This window comes from Equus caballus, chromosome 17, assembly GCF_041296265.1.
Source record: "Equus caballus isolate H_3958 breed thoroughbred chromosome 17, TB-T2T, whole genome shotgun sequence".
Lineage (NCBI taxonomy): Eukaryota > Metazoa > Chordata > Mammalia > Perissodactyla > Equidae > Equus > Equus caballus.
Genome location: NC_091700.1, coordinates 42766086 through 42786562, shown reverse-complemented (window position 1 = coordinate 42786562; position 20477 = coordinate 42766086). Strand labels below are relative to the sequence as shown.

Sequence of the window (20477 nt, the reverse complement as noted above, 5' to 3'; positions counted from 1 at the left end):
TAGTCAGAAATACAGTAGTTTTGAGGGTTTTTTTAATTAAAGAAACACATACCACTTTCCTTTCTCATCATCTCTATCTTCCACTATTCTTGCTGCCTGTGGTCTGGAGTTTCGCCTCTTTACAGTGCTTATTTTCCAGACAAGAAGTTATGCTCTTCTTTGCCTGCTTCCATCTTGCTCTCCATGTCTGACATCATTTTGTTCCTGTTGAGAGCAGCTGCCTTCCCACTCCTCACCCACCGCACCAGGGGAAGATGAGGCTGTTAAGATGGAGGGATGGAGAATTTTCAGGTGCTCAAGCTTAACCCCACTGGCAAAGACCATAGGTAGGTGGAGGAAGGGACCATTTGGAGCAGAACTAGACAGAGGCACACTCTGAACCCCACAAATACCGACGTCACCTTCCCTGTTAGGAGCTATCCAGTGCCATCTGAGAGAGTTCCCAGTTCCTAGCTTCAGAGGCCACCAGAAAGTCAGTAAATGAATCATATGGAAAGTGGGAGAGCATGAGCTGTGATGACTATGAGAGCCCCCTCAATCAAGGACATACACAGATCCCTCCGTTACACACAGTTCCCTTCTGCTGTTGTCATTTAAGTTCACTTGGTCAGACTGACTGCCCTCTGGTAATTCAGGCCTGGTTGGCCATTGCTAATTTGACCTTTCTGGATCTAAGGTCCAGTCATGGTTAGGAATCCTTTCTTCCTGTTTTGCATTTAGGTAGTACCCTCGTGCAGGGGAGTAAGCCTCCCACAGGCTGGAGTCAGAAGGCTGTGCTGTCACCTGCGGACATCTCCAGGGACATCAGGAAGGTCAGTGACAAGGAATTATTTATTGGGCACCTACAGAATGTAGTGCCCTCTGAGCAGCCCAGACCTGGCTGGAAGAGCAGGAGGTCAGGCACAGTAAAGAGCCAGAGACGGCAGGGTTGTAAATGGGAACCTTGGGGGTTCATTAAGTGAACTAGGCTTGCTGATGGGGAAGCATTTGTAAGGGGAAAATGGCCAGATCCATCAGGTGGGCCTCCTCGTACACACCAGTAAACCTGTGGTCCTTCCAGTCCCTCACTGAGCGCAGCCCCGTGGCTGGCTGTGTATTAGCCCAGAAGTTTGCTAAGACTCCAGTAACTCAGGCCACAGAGAGGAAGGTGTCTTGAGGAAAAGACAAGTGACACAGACTTTCTGAGGAGCTTCTGCCTGTTGTCTGGAACAGTTCGGATGTCTGAGGTCATGCAGCTTAACGTCACTTGCCTGTGAGAGGGGGCTACTGTCCAGTAGCTAGTGAGGCAGGACAAGGGAAGGACCCATGGAGCCCAACACGTTTGTGCTCAACCAGAAGAAAACAACGCACCAGTTAAAAAGGGGGCTGCGGCAGAGGTGGAGAAATGTGGCAGGGCGCCCATCTGTCCGTGGGCCAATTGAGAGGGAGGCCTCCCTCACCAGTTTATCAGGAGTTGTAGCAAAAGGGAAAGCCCCCTGCGGTGACAGCTGGACTTCAAGCTCTGCCAAGCTCCAAGAAAGCAGAGACAGTGTGCATTTTCTTTACCAGCATGTCTGCAGTCCCAAGACAGTGTCTGAAACATCACAGTGGCTCAGAAAATATTTGTTGTCCAGAGAGAGAAACAAGCGAAGTGGGAAACTACAGGTTCGAAAATCTGCAAGTGTACATGGACCATTTCCTACTTCTCTCTACTCAGCATGACCTGGATGCCAGGCCTTTCTGGGTATGTGACTTTAGACAACTTCTCGGAACCTGGTGTTTTGTTTTGTTTTTTCATAGGGTTCTTGTAAGGATTAAATGAGATAATGTCTATCAAAGGGATTTGTGAACTGTGAAGTGTTATGTAACATTAACTTTTGCTGTTTTGTGATGATGACAACGACAATGATGATGATGAAGACAATGACAATAATGACAACGGTTTCTTTTAGAAGAAAATGACGTGAAAATGTGAAGCGAACTTTAGAGAATTTCATCTGTGGTACAGGAGCGGATGTGTCAATGGAAAGAAAGGTTCACAGAAGCCAGAGACCCCACTGCAGGATTTTGCTCACAAGTCTTGCATAATTAGTTACCCTTTATGTTTGTTGGCTTAAACCCCAGATTAGGGACGCTCATTTGAAACAAGGAGTATCTTTTGCTTCTGTTTGTTCCGCATACACCTTACATAGTACATTGCTCACAGCAAGCAGTAAACATTTGTTGGGGAAAAAAGGTGAATAAATGATTTGATGAAGGGTGACACAGCTGCACTGGCCAAAGAAAAATGAGAATATTAGTTGAGCAGAGATTGCTTCCTGAAAGTAATTTGTGCAGGCAGAATCAAAACTGATCTTGCCATTTCCTGATTTAAAAACTCCTTTGTCTCTTCATTGCTCAAAAAATAAAGTCCAAGTGCATTTTAGTAGGGCATAGAAGGTCCTTCATAAACTGGATGCAACCTATCTCTCTAGTCTCATCTTCCATCGCTCCATCTCCCCAAACCCTAATTCCTTCCACAGCTATCTTGACTCACGCGACATTCCAACGACGCTGAACTTCTCAGAGTCCCCTCACAAGCCTGGGCTTTTCTCCCCTTGGCGCACTACTGTACTTTCTTTCACATACAGCTTCAAAGCTCTCTGCTTTGTAAAATGCTCCCTGATGCCCAGGCATTTATTTATTCACAGAACAAGTATTTACTGAGCACCCACTATGAACAAGACACTGTTCTAAGTGCTGTACACAGCGACGAGCCAATCAGACCAGGTTTCTGTCCTCACGGAACATTCACTTAAATGAGGGACAGGGGTTCAAGAGGGAGAGTTAAAAACAGAAGAAAGAATATCAATATATGCCATGTTAGGAGGTAGTAAAAGTGAAGGGGGTGGGGACCTGGGGAAGGGGTTGAGAGTGCTATTTTATTTAGGGTGATAGTCAGGATAGGCTGGGTTATGTCACAATAACAAACAATCCTCTAGAATCTTAGTGGTTGATAACAAAGATATTCTTCCATCTCATGAGACATGACCCCTACAGGTCAGCTGGGCCTTAGCTCCACATTCCTCACTCTGAAGCTAGCCCCAAGCAAGAATTTCTAATTGCCCTGGCAAAGGCTAAAGAAAATGAGGGGAAGCATGCACCAGCTGTTAAGGGTTTCACCTGAAAACAGCCTAAGTCCCATCTGCTCACATGTCATTGGCCAAAATGAGTCACATGGTCACACCTGGGTTAAATAGGATGTAGATGAGCAATTCTACCAACTTCCTGAAAGTAGAGAGAACCAAGTAAATGTGACTAGCCCTAATGATTGCTACACACAGTCAGGGACGGCCTCTCTGACAAAGGGACATTTAAGCAGAAACCTCAAAAAGTAAGGAGCCAGCTGGTAGTTACTGGGGCTGGGGGACATCATCCTTCCAGCTTCTCAGAGCAAATGGCTTAGAGTCATCCTTGACCTTTCCCCTCTTCCTTTCACAGCCCATATCAAATGCATCAGCAGACCCCATCAGCTATACCTTCAAAATACATCCAGATTTGACCACTGCTCACTGCCTCTACCTCTGGTTCCGGCCTCATCTACTCGCCTCTGGATTGTTGCGGGAGCCTCCTAACTGTTCTTGCTGCTTCTGTCTGTGGCCCTTGCAGTCCCTTCTCCCTGCAGCAGCCACAAGAATCCATTCCAGATTCAAGTCAGATCATGACACTCCTCTACCCAAACTCTCCTATGGCTTCCCATCTTTCTCTGAGTAAAATCCAAAGTCCTTCCAGGGTCTTCTACTGTCCGTACCCCCACCCTCTGCCCAGCCCCACCCCAAAACCTCTCCAACCTCATCCACAGCTCTCCCTCTCACTCACTTTGTTCCAGCCACACTGGCCTCTGTGGTTTATTCATCCAGGTGGGTCAATGAGGATTTGATTACCTGCTCTATGCTAGGCACCATTCCCAGTACTAGAAATATAATGGTGAAAACACAGTCAAAACACAGCCTATGCTGTACTGTAATTAGTCAATTTACCCGTCTACCTCCCCTGTTACACTGTTACCTCTGTTTTAATATTATTCACCTTTGTGTCCAACACTATGCTTGGCATGGTAAGTGATCAATACATGTTTGAGTGGAGAATGGAAAAATGGATGGACATAGATAGACAGACAGACAAACAGACTTCAGCTTTATTGGAACTGTGGCATGTGCTATGGGTTCTCTGAAGTGGAATATACCAGCCTCTAACAGCCGAGGTCATTTGCAAGAAAGCCTAAAAAAAAAGAAAAAGAAAAAGGGGGCCGGCTCCGTGGCCAAATGGTTAAGTTCGCGCGCTCCGCTGCGGCGGCCCAGGGTTCAGATCCTGGGCGCGGACATGGCACCACTCGTCAGGCCACGTTGAGGCGGCGTCCCACATCCCACAACTAGAAGGACATGCAACTAAGATATACAGCTGTGTACAGGGGAGGTTTGGGGAGATAAAGCAGAAAAAAAAAAAAGAAAGAAAGAAAGCCTGACGGCAAAGGGTCTGAATTGGATCAGCATTTTCAGGGAGACTATAAAAAAGAACAGACTTTCTGGTATGAAAAAATAGATTCCAGATTTGAAACAATTTAGTCTTGCTACATGAGTCAACCCCAGGAAAGAAACACAGGCTTAAGTGGCAAACCACAGCCCATTTGCATACCCCATGGTTTGACTTGAAGTTTGCAGAAAGGAAAGAAGATGAGTTGATGAGGTCAGAAATAAAAGTAACATATTATCCATAATATTGGAGGAGAGTAGATAAGGGTCATTCAAGGCTCCGTTTAAACTAAGTTTTCTGTCTGAAGCTCGTGGTTAAAATTCTTAAATGTGAATATACAATCTTTCTACTTTCCACCCATGCCAATTTCAGAGAGCTCAATTATTAAAATGTGGACCAGAAGCAAGTTTATCTAACTTGCAAGTTGTACCTTTGGCTGCACGGAGAAGTACTAATATGTGATGCAAATCTAGAAAAGAAATTCATCCAGAATATGCAAAAAACGTTTCTTTATAGAAGCCCCTACAAAGATGATCCCTTCCCTTTTAAGAAAGAGAAAGTTCCTCCCTTCTGTTTGGAAAAAAGTCAGCCGTGTGGTCTTGCTGCTTTTCGTGGAGATGAGCTTCTATGGTTTGCTCTCCTTCTGTCATCTTCTGCCACATGATTGGGAAGCTTGCCTTCCTAGAGCTAGTTGAAAGAAAGAGTCAGGGCAGTTAGCAGGAATGTGGGGAGACCACCAGCCGAGTTAGGAAGTCCTGAGCCCCCCAGGCCTGTTGACAGAGAACTCATGGCCAACACATAATGACACGAGTTGTCAGAGATTAGTGGGCAGTTCAAACAACTGGGTCTGTTCTAGATCTTCAAGAATTCTGCAAAGTGAGGAAATTCTGCATCTTTCCCAAAAATTAAAAGGATGTACCCTATATATTATGCATCAGCATGCACAATTTGTATTTCTCAGAACACATATGGACATGTTTATAGAATTACATTATGTTCCATATAATTGCTAGTTGTGACTCACAACCCAGGCAGGTGGTAAGCTCCTAATTAGAAGGGGTCATGTTGTCTACTCTTGAAACATGATTAATGGTTTTTATACACGGCTGAGTCCTTAACAGAAGATTAATATATGTCTATTGGACGAATGAGTGAACAGTAGGGTCTGTTGGTAAATTTCGGATGAGACAGCAATATAAATTAAGTGACAGTTTCAGGTTAAAAGGCTGGAGTGGGTCCTAGAACAGTCGTGTAGTAGTAGCTGAAAGCAAACTTAGAAAGGATGAAGGCATACATGTGCACAGCATGCAACCGAACAGCCTAAAAGGTTGAGGCTCCTTTTTTGGGGAGTACACAAAAAAGGAGACTTTCAATGAAAGGTTTATTTTCTTGAGAATTTTGTTCCTGTGGTGATCTGTATAACTTGCTAATATCTACTTGGCAATAAGCCATCTGTGAAGAGATGAAAATTCTCTCACTAGCTGACACAGAACCCCTTGGAACCAGCTTGCCTCTGGAAAGAGTGAAATCTCCCACATTACACACGGGCTCAGTGTGTCAATCTCAGGGCTCGGTGAACGCCACATTCACATTTGTATGAACCTGGCTATAGAAAGGGCAATCTTAAACTTACATGAGAATGAGAATTGAAGATGCCAGACACCAGAGCAAAGACAACTTAGGACTCAAAGTAACACAAAGACAAACAAAACAAGCAGAAGACACAAGGTACAGAAACCCTCAAGCCACCTAGAAATGAATTACATTTACTTACGCCTCGCCCATGATCTCCATAGGTGTTTGTTGGTGGGCGCAGATGGCACTAGCTGCAGATACAGGCAGCCCTCCCTCACTGTGGCCCCTCCGGACTGGCTAAACGAGGCTGAGCACTCTCTGCAGGAGTCCAGAGATCCGAGTTCTGGTTTCTGATTTGCTTCTTACTAGCTGATTGAATGTATCTTCTCTTAATTTTAGTTCTTTTATCTCTAGATTGGAGATGAAATACATGCCTGCCTTTTTGTGGAGGAATAAATGAAGAAATGCGTGTGACCATACTATAGAGATGTGAGTTCTAGTAGGTGGATGATGGCAGGATTTTTCAGAGGGGGAGAGATAGAGGTCATAGGGGATCAACGGTAACCACTAAGACAGAACCTCATAGCTGGCTGTCACAAAGTTACTGGGCTATATCAGTGTGCCCAGAGGAGACTAGCCTTAGCGGGGGTGGACGCATGCTAACCAAACTTACAAGAGATCACTGTTTGAATCAGAATGTCAATCTATTTAATATACAGTGGGAGATATCCCTTTACAGTAACAGGAATGCTTGTATCCACTACCCAGGGAATCTTCTTCCTTTATTATGGTGGCTGGAAGGTTGTTTTAGTGAGAAGATTGGTTATAGTTCTCAGTTAGATGCAGTAGAAAATGATTATGGTGGATTCAAGTAGAAAAAGAATTTATTAAAATTATATTGGATAGCATTTGGAATCATGAATGGCTATAGAATCATGTTTGGGTACACAGCCAAAAGCAAAGCTCCGGATCGTGCCTTAGAAGTGGTACGGTGAAGACATTCTGCTTCAGCCACTCGATATTAGGTACCACACTTTGCACTGAGAAATACTAAGGAATTTGAGCTATTGGGAGTCAGAATAACAAATGCCCACCACAGTCTACGCCTTTGACTGTCCAACATTAACAGACACTCTTCTTATCCTAAATGCTCCTGCCTAACAAAATGTAACTATCCCTCATGCAATTATACAATTTCTCACTCCCTTCCCAAGAAGATAATACCAAGCTTCATCAGGTACCACACCCAGAACATGTCCTGGGTCTCCGAAAGAAGCCTTTTCTCTTCTAGTTCAAAAAGAGGAATATCTATATTGATATTCTCTGATATCTATAATCTCCTATGGACTGGGTTGTAAAGGAAACTACTACCAACGCATTCTGTGCAAAATAATGGGGGGAAGAGAAAAAGTAGTTAAAATATAAACATGACACTATAAGGAAGAAAATAAAAAGCTGAAACTGTGTAGTTACCTGTTGTTCCACCATCAGTCTCTAACGGGGCCTACGGGTAAGCCAAGAGATATCTTCCAAAGGTGACTTGCTCTAAAACCTTAGGGAATCCTCTGTGATAACCCCACTGGGAGTTTCCATAGGCTTCGATCAACGTCACAATCTGCCACAGGTACATTGAGCATTGTTGCTCTGCTACTCCAACCGTGAGCTGCAGAGAATTCTCTTGCTCCGGGTTCCACTCAAAGCTGCTTGCCTTTCAACCGGTAATGGGTAAATGCAGAATACCCAAAAGTGGTGTGTGTTTTCTATAAAATGCAAATATTCCCATTAAGCATTTCCTTTTTCCTTAGTGGTAGGAGTTACGAGATGCAGCAAAACAAGTTTTTGGCTTTTAAGGTTATCCCAATGTACCCCAGACTGCTGGACCCTCAAAAAGCTTCCCTGAGGTATCAAGACTACTGTTTTCATAGGCTTATCTCCTGACTTCTGGCATCCTCAGTCATAGCGATCCATATCGAGTTCCAACAACTTTTTGTTCCCAGGTATTGATCTCATCCACGTAGGGGAACAGCATGTTCTTCTGTAGGATGATGAGATAATCAAGCTCCCTGCAGACTGACCTGTGACATCACAGACAGGGAGCTGATACAACCCGGAGGCAATACACTGAAGGTATTCTTCTCTCCCCACTAGGTGAAAGTAAACTACTTTAGGCATTTTCTGTGTGGGAGGATAGAGATCAACGGCTGCATAGTGATGCCAAGGGAAGTGTATATTTGCTTTAGTAAAAAGAGCACAACTAGAAGAGTAGTCGCAGTTGTAATTATTCCCTGATTAAGCTTACAACAAATTGCTGTCATTACCCAAAATCTATCCATTTTTAAAACTGGCCAATAGGGCAATCAAATGGGGATGTGAAAGTAATCTCTCTACTGTTTCTTTTCAGGTCCCTGGTGATGGCATTTATGTCTTCAGTTTTACCAAGAATGAGGCATTGCTTTTGATTTACTGTTTTAGTATGGAAGGGGAGAGCCAGGGGTTTCTAATTCACCTTTCCAACGAGAAGAAACCTTATTCCATGGGTCAAGGACCCACAGAGGGTATTCTGAAGATTGCTGAGTAAATCTACGCCAATGATACTCTAAGAAGCTGGGGGAATAACTAGGAGTCTCACTGAGCCTACTGTGAGATAGAACCCAGGTTGCATTTCCTTTTATCACATGACCTTGATAAGCCTCCACTCTAACTTGGCATTAGTGTGGCATTCTGGGTTTCTGGAAATCAGTGTTGCTCAGAGACAGTGTCTAATGTCCTGAATAGACTAGGTATTTCTTCCTCTAGTAAGTGATCACAGGACCGTTTGGAGAAGCTGCAGGATGATATACAATAAAGCACACATCAGATGATTGCGTGGTCCTTCTGCAAGCGGCCCCAGCCTATCTCCATTCAAGGAGCTCTAGTCTGTAAATTTACTCAACTTGGGAATAGAGAAGGAGAGATCAACTCTTTTGTGGTGGCTCAAGTAAAGCCTTTGTTCATAATTCTTAGAGTTCAGGAGGGTTACAAATTAAGTAGAATGTTTATGGTCTGCTTATCTATATTGATTCTCAGGACTTAAGATCAATTGGATCAGTGGTTGTCAAAGTGTCTGGACCAGCAACATCAATACAACCTGGGAACTTATTAGTTAGAAAAACAAATTCTTGGATCCCATCAATACCTACTGAATCAGAAACTGGAGTTGGAGCCCAGCTGTCTACCTGTGGTTTAATAAGACTTCCACGTGATTCTTCTATACACAAAGGTTTGAGAACCATTGACATAGTCACTTACAAAAGTTGTTGCTTGTGGTTTATCCTGATTTACATACTGACTTTGATGCCTATAATGCTGGCCATACTTGCTTTGCCTCTGATAGTTAAATAGTGTTACTTGGCCTCTGCCAGCCCAGTTTCCTGGTATCCCCACATAAAAGAGAGATTTCATTTCAATTGCAGTATTTCTCATTAGATTCCCTGGCCTACAGTTTATAGCCCCTACAGTACTTTTCAAATATGCTGACATTCTCCCCAGCAATCAATGTATTTCTCAAAGCCTTTTGATGGAGGTGTTTTCTGGGGCTTCTTAGGGAGATATATTTAGAGTGTGGGTGAGCAGGTCACACACTGAAAATCCCCTCCATCAAGCCTATTTCCCAACCCTTTGGCTTCCTTACCTTATATTATGGCAAAGAATTTCTAGTCTCTCAACTTCAATAGATGAGGCCCACCATTAAAGTGAGGTTTGAGTCAGCCAATGAAGCAAACATTTAGAAACATTCCAGCTGCTTAAACTGGTAGATTGAATCCAGAGTCTCTGCTAAGTGATACATCTGGATAAATTCAGTTTGATCTAAAGTTATATTCTCTATGCCTTGGTCTAGTACCCTCAACATCCATTTCCACAAATAGTCACAATATTTGCTGATATAAACTGACAAAATTTTGCCATCGTTTAGTTATGAATGTCTTCCCTCTGGGTTGACTTTGTAATGGGATCCCTGGTGCAGGCTGGTTTCTGACCCTGGTTTAAGTCTGGAGATAATGAGGAGTAGGGAAGATGGGGTTTGAGGAGAATTGACTGACCCTTTCAAGATAATTACCTTAGATAAGGTCATTTTCAAGTCTTCAAGCAAAATAGGAGTAGCCTTGTAAAAGAGCAAAGAGGAGCTGCCACAGTTGGCAAGTGAGTCTCCGTGGAGTTTTGGGGTTGAGGGGACTCTGAGTATGTGGGTGTTTACTCATTCAGAGTGTGCTGCCACATATCCTCATTCCAGTGTCCAGAGTTCCAGTCTTTCCCAAACAATGCCCAGATCCTCATATAACAGACCTGGAGAAACTGTGACTTCAACTGGTGCTGGAATTTAAAAACCCTTCAGTGTCAAACTTTGAGGAATTTTCTTTGTTTGTTGTTTGTTTGGTTGGCTTTTTTTGTTATTTGTTTTTGACTCTGAATTCTTGGTTCGAGGCAGGGACTGAAGATCAGGAATCGGAGCTGCTTGTTTTCTAGTTCTAAGCCGTCCAGACCATGGCAAGCAAGCATCCCATTTCCAGCCAGATGTTTAGATCATTCACAATCTCCATTGCAAGCAACATGAACCAAGTCTAGCTAACCTAATCAGAAAAAGGGTTTATTAAAAAGTTTTTCTTCAACTCTTCAAGTTGTTGTAAGGGCTGGAAAACAAGGCTCAGGACTTCCCAGTCAAGAATGACACCCAAAACCATGTCCAGAACGGGTCCTGTGAGTTCACACTGGCAGTGCTACTGGGCACAAAATACTAGATGCTGCCACTGTCATCACAGTCATTGCTGCCTGAGAAACTTGATTTTCCTGCAAACGTTTCTGCTGCTCTCTCACCAGAGAGTGTTCCTTATGATTCATGACTCTCAGGTGGGTGCATCTGATTGGTGGAGCCTGGATCACATACTGGTCCCTAGCTGCAAGGGAGGCTGGAAAAGTGAATATCTGGTATTTTCAGCTTTACAACAGAAGACAGATTTATCAAGTAGGTGAATTTTCCCAAAACATCGCAGAGAGGGGTTTTAGATGTTGAGCAGTCAAAATGGATCTACATGCCTACTACAGTAAACAGCATGGAATCAGAGTGAAAAAATGTATTTAGAGACTATCAATAGCCAATGGCAGTGGTCTGTGATGTCTGAAGCATCTCTCTTTAGAATCAGGAGATAACTACAGTGAGGATCAGGGCATCTTCTTCTCAGCACAAGGCTGGGGGAGCACTACCAAATGCCAGCTCTCTGGACTCCCAATGTCCTGGCTTTTCACTGTTCATTCATTTTTAATGAAGCATCAATTAGACTAGAGCAGTGCTTCTCACCTGGGGCCAATTCTGCCACCCAGTGGGTATTTGGCAATGTCTGAAGACATTTTTGGTTTTCATAAAGGTGGAGGGGGATGGTGGGGAGCTACTGGCATCTAGTGGGTAAAGGCCAGAGATGTTGTTAAACATCCTCTAATGCATAAGACAGCACCATACAATATAAAATTATCCAGCCCAAATGTCAATGGTGCCAAAGCTGGGAAACCTTGGGCTAGAATCAAGTCCTTCCCTTCCTGTTTTGGGCTTTGGGATACATTCTATTTTTAGATGACTTCTACAAGCACCTGATCTTACCTATCAAATACTGATTTTACGTCTTTGGCTTCCCAGGATGCCTCATCATCAACCCTAAGTCTTCCCTAATGGTGTTTACTACATGTGACCTGGGGAACTTTCTCTAGTCTCCTTGAATAGGATGGAAGTTGTAATTCATCTTAAAAGTCCAAGAAGATTACGTATCCCAGGAGTTTTCAACTGGGTACAATTTTTCATCCTAGGGGAAAGTTGGCAATGTTTTGAGATGTTTTTGGTTGTCAGAACTGAAGGAGAGAGGGGCAGGCCCTACTGGGTGGAGGCCAGGGATACTGCTAAACATCCTCCAATGCACAGCCCCACAATAAAGAATTATCTAGCCCAAAATGTCAGTGGTACCAAAGTTGAGTGCCCTGATGTAGCCTTGCTTAGATGAGACCTGGGCTAGGAGATTAGGCAGGTTGAAGGAAAATGGTAATCACAGAACCAGGGCCCCAAGATGCAATGTAGTTATCAGAGGGGAGGGCAGACTTGGGCTGGGCAGGGTATCCTCACTTGATCCCAGAGCCCTGTACCTTGAGGGGGATTCGAGAGAAAGAGAAGACAGCAGTACAGAAAATGGTGACAGTCCAAAAGGCACAGGAGAGCAAAAGTCAATCCTCACGTACCCCATTATTTTCCCTCAGTTTGAAGAATGGTGAACAAAGATCCTGAAGCCTGAGAGAGGGCAGGGTTAGATCAGCAGGCCAGCCCTTTACCTGGTGGAACAGGAGCCTCAGCTGTGGGGCCTGCCCTCAGTGACGAGGACTTGGCTGAACTGATATTTGTTCTGCTCAAGTCAACTCACAGTGATTGAGTGAGCATCTGCTATGGGGATTCCATAGACTGTGGAGGATTCAGAGGTGAATAAGATACATCCCTGCTCCAGGAAGCTTGAGATCCAGAAAGAGCGATATGGCAAGCATATGGTTGCCTCTCAGACAGGGAAGAGAGCATCACCCCAGAGACACGAACAGCCATGGGAGCACCAAGGAGGGCAGGGAAAAGGAGGAAGAAATACATTTCTATGTAGGATAAGCTGAAGAGAAGCATCTGCTAGGAAGGGAAGATGCTAAGTGAATTCTCTTGAAACTGCATTTGCATAGCAAGCACATTATTTTACTTAGGTTGCATTTCTATTTGGGGTGGCTTACTCAATAGGTTGAAGGAGATTATAGGGAGTTAACGGCCCTCCAGCCACCATTTGGTCCCACCATGGACCTTCCCTGAAGATTCTATTGTGGCTGATGCACTGGGCTTCGCCAAGAGCAGCAGGGGTGACGTGTGAGAACAATATCCAGAGAGGAAGTGTCTCAGGAGTTGTCACGTAGGGACAGAAGGTCCAGGAGGCTCACCTCTTCCACACTCTACTGAGAAGGAAAGCAGGCTTTGTCGGGGGAGCACCCATCATTAACTAGATCACTCGACCAGGATCATGAATGTGGAGCCCAGGTGTCCCTTCAGATGCCAGACAGAAGGGGAAGAGTCCATGGTGGACATCACACACACATGCACCAGCACAGGCATGTGCACATATGCTTGTGAGCACACACATGTATGCATAAACACACAGGTACACAGAGCTTCACATGACCTTTGACCTACATGCGTACCAAGCACTTGGGGTAAAGAACCAGTGACCGGGTTTGTCTTCTGAAACATACATACTCCCCATTCTGAAAATAGGAAGAAAAGCAATAGTTTTCAGCCAGCAGTTCACCTAAGTTATTCCATTCTTGTGGCTTCATGTAGTGTGGTGGCAGGGCAACCTTAGTTAAGCACACTGGCTGTGCATGGCACAACTACAGGGGTGTCATTCTAGTCATGCCATGCAATGGCTTCATCCAGTGGAAAGAGCACTGGATGTGGAGGGATACAAACTGAGGTTCAAGCTCCAACACTGGTGCATGCAACCTGGGCAGACTTAGACACCTTTACTCTAGGCCTCGATTTCCTCACCTGCACAATGGGAGGTCCCATTTACCTCCAGTAAGCTTGTTGAGGGCTCAAATAAGAGACAGGATGTGTGAGAGCATTCTAAAATTTATAGAAATATGGGGTCTCATTGTTATTATTATTTTCATACTAGCCACCTACCAGCACAGTTCCAGCATTCACTGAAAGGCTCATACATTCTCTTAGCCCCCTCCTCTCCATATTGATGCCACTCAGATATTCCCAGATCTCACCAGCCTGTGGGTTCACATGGAATCGCATTAGTATTAACCGTGTAACTGTAGGCCCTCAACCCCACCCCCCACCCCCACCATGACCCCGCCACCTTCTCATTTATCTGGGATTCTTCAAGTGTATCTCATGCATGTTCAGTGACAAGTGTCTTCACGCTCTTCCACCCTAACCTGCTCATCAGGGTCTGCTGCCTGCACTGAGGCCTTCTTACCTTTGTCAAGCTTCTGGGCCCTTGGAGAGAATAGAACTCAGTGCCCCAGTGTCTCCATTGCCTCCGCAGGCACTGCATCCCTCACAGAGGCTGCACTGAGCCTCCAGATAACAGAGCTTCATGGCGTGGGTGCCCCCTCCCCTACTCTGCCTTGTTCTTTGTCACCTGGACTCCGAAGCAGAACTCTCACAACACACAAAATTCCTTTACCCAAGTGTCCTTGGTTTCTTCCTGCAGACCATCTTTCAGAGGGTCAGACGTGACCCCTGGTGTGAGCTGGGCTGGGAACTGGACACCGACTCACCTCTTCTCCATCTCTCCCCATGTCCATGCCAATGCCCCAACTTCTCCTTTCCCCCCTCAGCCAAAAAGGAAGTCTTCATCCCTATCATCTTATGGCTGGTTGGGGGTCCGGGGGAAGGCCCTCTCTGTTTCCAAAGTTCCAACTTCCACACAGCTTTAGCCAAGACCACCCTGCTACATTGGATTTAGTAAAGTTATAAATAAAGGAATTGGGGAGATTTTAAATTTTGGAACCATCATAGCCAACAATGACTTTGAGAATGGGAGGGTGAGTGTTTCAATATATCTTGTTACAGTGGCTTGTCATCGTGACTCACACTTAGAAAGCCTCCATTTAGCACTGCATCAGCATAATGTTTTAATCCAGAAAGCAAGTGGACTTTAGTCATTGTCCCAATGCTACGTAAATAGATGCGTTCTCTCTAACTCAGAGATCAGCTTTTCCTGCTGTCATCAATCCTTGGGAGCTCATCTAAAGGATGACACACATCCCTTTCCCAATACACATGCATCCCCCCTCCCAGTCTTCTCCAGAAAGTTCTGTTCAGGGGCCTGTCTCCAGAGGCTCACGTCCAGCCTAATGAAAAGACGTGTCTTCTAATTCTCCCTGAGAATGAGTCCCAGGCTTGAGTCCCCTGAACAACCCTGTGATCCACTTCTCCATAGTGAACTTGTGCTTCCTTTGGGGGACCTAGTCTCTTGAAGGATACTCAATGACACTGCTGTTAATGAAGGGTATGTTCTGACAACAGGAACTTCGTTACTGGGAATAAAATTGGACACATAGGAATGCACCCCTTGAAATCAGTAACGGTCCCAATAACCTCCTAATAGCCAAACTCAGTGGATGCTTCCTAATCTTCCCACTTGATTTCCCTTCTACCTCTGACCAAGTTGAATCAGGGAAGCAGGAGAGATTAGTGGAAATACACAAACTGGGTTCAAATCCTTGTTTCACCTTAGTAGTCATGGGACTCAGGGCAAGTTAATTAGCTTCTCTGAGGTTAACTTTTCTTCATCTGAAAAATGAGTAAGGTGATGCATAGGGATTTCCAAGGAAGGTTATAACGCATATAGAGCTCCAGGAATACAGAAGGCCTGTGATAACTAGTTACTATTACTCTTTTGTTGTTACTCTGATTGATCAGTTTTACTCTTAAACATTTCCTTGGATATTGTGACACCTCTACACCCATGATTCTCTTTCTACATCATTTTCCATTCCTCATTCATATACTCGACAATATTTATTAAATGTCTACTATGTGCCAGGCTTTTTACTAGGTACTGTGGTTAGAAAAATTGATAATACACAGTCCCTATCCTAAAGAAGCTCACAGTCTAGTGGGGAGAGGAACATGCAAGCAATTATGACTCAATACGATAACTGCTATCCTAGAGGTCCACACATGGTGGTCTGGACACAATGGCCCAATGTGCTGAGAGGAACCTGAGAAAGCTTCAGGCTTGAGCTGAGCCTTGAAGGATGGATCTAAATTTGCCAGGCAAAAAAAGAAGGGAAGGGTGTCCTGATCAGAAGCAGCTACATGCATATGACCGGCAAAAACCACCTGGCTAGTAGCAAAATCAAAATCCTCAAACAGAAAGAAATGTTGGACAATAACATTTATTTTAGCTGAAGACCAAGCATGACATGGTCATTTTTGTCCACAAACTTTTGGATATGGAGGCAGTCTCATACATGATCAAAGTTATTCTTCAACATCACTTAGGAAGACTGATACAATCACTCTCAAAATGGCCAATAGTGTTGTCTTGGCTCTAGGGGGCATATGGTATGAAAACCTCTCTAAAACTCTAGAACCACAATTCTCATGTGTGAGATGTTCACACTAGAAGAGACCCATTAAAACTCAGACCAACTGAGGAAAAGCAAGTTCAACTTTTCATCTCAAACTCATATACATTCATTGAGTGGAATGGTTGGAAAGAATCACTATGGTTTAAATATAGTTTTTTACTCTGTCTCCCTCTCCTCTTTCCCACTTTCCAGGGAGTATAATTGATTTTGCTCAAGTTGAATTCATGTATGATGTGACTTCCTCATTTAAAGCCCTCCTATCAGAATTTGCTGAGATTTTCCTTTTATAGGCTGGAATATAAACAATGTAGTCCCATAGTTCACATTTTTATTACAAAAACTATAGAAGAATTCAATAAAGTGTTGTTTAAGAGCCCTTTAAAATAAGTGCCTGGGTTTGGTTGGTACCCTTATACATTGTTGATGCCCTTTTGAAAAGAAATTTGGCACTATTTATCTAGTCATGATGGTCAAGATCATGGTAGTGAGTATATTTATTGACTGCTAATTTATTGTGTATTTGTCATTGTGCAAGTAATTTACGTGTATTAACCCACCCCACTCCCCTTTGTAATACTATTATTATTATCCCTATTTGACAGATGAGGAAACTGGAGCACAGAGAGTTTAAGAAACTCACCTAAGGTCACACAGCTAGTAAATGGTAGATCAGGGATCCAAACACAATCAGTCTGACTCATGCTCCAGAGACTATGTTCTGAGCCAGTCACTATACTGCCTTTTATTGTATCAAATGCTAATCTCTCTTAACCCAGTTATTGAATTTCTGGGAATCAATCCAGAGGAAAAAAATCCTAATCATGGACAATGTTATATTTATAGAAGGTTTATAACATAAAAGAAGATTCATAACATAGTGTTATATGTCATTGGAAGCAAGCCAAATATCCAAACATTGGCGAACAGCTAAGTAAATGATGTACATCCAAACAGTTGACAACTTCAAACCATTAAAAATGGTGGTCATGGCTTCCAAGTAAACAAGATGGATTGGACACATCCGTATACTGTTGCTCCTTCCCTAAGTGACAGTGAAAGGATCTTTTTAAGAGCCTTAAATTGACAAGGACTAGAGTAAAAGAAGAGGCGACAATAACAATTTTATTTGCAAAGCTTGAAAGTAGTAGATTATCAAGTAGTAAATGACTTAGCACATCTGAGAAGACTGACTCCTAAATGGACAGTGGGGGAAATGTAGGAATTAACCTAATTTGTATCATAGGATTCTTTAAAGGCTCAGAAATTGGTGCATCGACTTAAAAGTGGAGAGAAGGGAGGTGCACTAAAATCAGGAGGAGTGGTTGAAAGTCTAAGAAGCAACAGGATATCCCATTATCTCCTCTGCTATTCTGCACAACCGGGAGAATAACCCTCCTCCAACCTTGGCAAATGGCAGGAGGTTTGCTCCTGGAGGGGTTACCACACAAGCATTCTGCAGTGGATGGATCAAAGGGTCTCTGAACTAGAGTGCTCTCATCAGAGCACATAGAGACACAGCTCATCACTCTCTCTTGAAACATTTCTTCAATTGACTTGTAGATAATTCTCTCTCTTGGTTTCCTATCTTCCTTACCAGTTCCTCCTTCTCAGTCTACTTTGCTAGTTCCTTCTCATGTCCTTGAATTCTAAATGTTGAAGTATTGCAGGATTCTATCCTTGGTCTACTCTCAATATATATTATTCCCTAGGCAATCTCACCCAATTTCATGAGCTTAAATACCATCTCCTGAATTTATGTCTCCAGCCTCTTCCCTGAACACCAGATTCGTATATCCACCTACTACTCTACACATGCATTCCACATGTGTCTCAAACCTAACATGGGCAAAATCAAACTCCTGATGCCTCACCAAAACCTGCTTCCCCCCTAATTTCCCCCAACTCAGTACATGGCAATTCCATTCTTCCAGATGCTCAGACCAAAAGCCTTGGAGTCATCCTTGATTCTTCTTTCTCTCTCACCTTATAACCAATCCATTAATAAATCTAGAAAATATATCCAGAATCTAACCACTTCTCAGCCCCAATCAGGCCACCATCCTGGTCCAAGGCACTACCATGACTTGACTGGATTGACACAGTAACCTCCTAACTGGACTCCCTTCTTCTGCCCTTGACCCCTACAGTTTATTTCCCACACAGCCATTAGAATGTCTATTTCCCCCTTACTCACTAGCTCAGTATGCTACAGCCATAGCCTTCTTGCTTTTCTCCTAAGATATCAGGGACTTTTCCTGTTGCCTTTGCTTGGGAGGCTCCTCCTCCATATATTCACCTGACTAGCTACCTTACATCTTTAAGGTCTTTGTTCAATGACATCTTCTCAGTAAAGTCTTCTCTAACCACTCTGTGTAAAATAGTCTCTTACCCTAGCTCTGCCTTTCCTTCTCTCCAGTTTTTATTTTTATTCATAGTATTTATCACTTTTTGACAAATCATTTATTTTTAAAGTTGATTGATTAATTGTTTGATTGTCTGCCTTCCTACATGCATCACAAAGGCAGAAATTTTTATGTTTTATTTATTGCTGCCTTCCTAGTGCTTAAAATGGTGCCTGACACATGGCAGGCACTCAGTAAATAGTTAGTGAATGGGGAAAACCAGATACAGCTAAAGTGAGATTAAGAGGATATTTTCATACTGGAAACAGAGTATCCCTACTGCACTCCCCCAACCAGAGCCCAAGAATATTCATGGCAGGGCTTTGAACTCCATGCAGGAAATTGGAATAGCTTTCTCTGGGGAGTCTGCCAGCTCAAAGGAAGAGAACCAAAGACACTAACATTAAGCTCTCAATGAAAATTTCCAGACAGTTCACCTCATAGAGATGATTACAACTAGGGTGACCTGAGCTGGGGCCGAGGGGTTTCCTGATACGTCCAATTTTCAGAGTTGAAACTGGGACAGTCCCAGGGCTGGCCTTATGGCATAGTGGTTAAGTCCAGCACACTCGGCTTCCATGGCCCAGATTTTGTGGGTTTGGATCCTGGGCACTGACACACACCACTCGTCAAGCCATGCTGTGGTGTTAACCCACATACAAAATAGAGGAAGATTGGCACAGATGTTAGCTCAGGGCTAATCTTCCTCAAGCGAAGAAAAAAGAAAAAGGAAGATTGGCAATAGATGTTAGCCCAGAGTGAATCTTCCTCACAACAAAACAAAACAAAAAAACTGGGACAATCCTGGGCAAATGAAGGTGGTTGGTTACCCTATCATAATCAGTAAGTCCCACCCATAGGCTCAGAGTTTCCAACCTCTCAGCTTTGATCAAACTTACTATAATATTATCAAGATTACTGAACATCTGAGAAGTTATCAGCCTGAAAGCCTGAGACAAAAATAAGTATTCAGTAAAAAAATAACTTGGAGAAAACAAAGACTACGCATGGAGGAGGAAAAAAAGTCATGGATATCCTCAGAGAGATAAGAGAATATTACAATCACGAAAAAAGACAGAAAATTGGAAATTAAAGATAAGAAAATTAGAGAATTAATCTGGAAGCTCTAATAGCAGGAATTCTAGTAAGAGAGAAGAGAGAACACAGAGGAGCAGAATCATTAACAAAAATAATTGAAGAACATTTCCCAGAGCAGAAAGACTCGAATTTTCACATTAAAAAGGGCCCACTCCATGACCAGCATATTAGGTGAAATTAAACCTACACAAAGTAAGACAGAGCAATATGAAATTTCAGATCATTCGCTACAAAGAGAAGCTCCTACAAGAAAGAAAAACAGGTCACATATACAAAAAAGGAGAAGTAAGAATGTCCACAGACTTCTGAATATCAGCACAGAAAGTTATAAGATAATGGCGCAATGTCTTCAAAATTTTGAAAGGGAATTATTTTAAACATAGACTTCTATACCAAGCCAAACCATCAATCAAGTATGAGAGTAGAATAAAAACATTTTCAGGCATACAAGGCCTTAACATTTTTACATCACATGTATCCTTTTCTCAGAAAGCTACTGAAGGATGCTCTCCATTAAAACCAAGGAAATAAACCAAGAAAAGAAAGACTACATGGAATACAGGAAACAAAATCAACACAGAAGGTGAAGTGAATCCACAGAATAATTTTGAAGTAAGATTTCAGGATAAGAACTGTAAACCAGATATAAAGGGTAACCAGCCCAGAATGGAGCAAATCACAAGAATCTGGAAGAGATTTCTTCAAAATGAAATTGATAATTAAACAAATAATTCTGATGGTCTGGAAGGAAGAGTTAAA

At 43.2% G+C, this 20477-nt stretch overlaps 1 long non-coding RNA gene across 2 annotated transcripts in view; it reads left to right on the top strand.

Annotated features, from left to right (window-relative positions):
- The first annotated feature begins 822 nt into the window (after nucleotides 1-822).
- The window catches only part of LOC138918398 (uncharacterized), a 58113-nt gene continuing 38458 nt past the window's right edge, over nucleotides 823-20477 (top strand). For both annotated transcript variants that reach the window (XR_011427759.1, XR_011427758.1), the window contains exons 1-2: nucleotides 823-8193; nucleotides 8468-9325. This is a non-coding gene — a long non-coding RNA (uncharacterized lncRNA). The remainder of the gene's footprint in view (nucleotides 8194-8467; nucleotides 9326-20477) is intronic.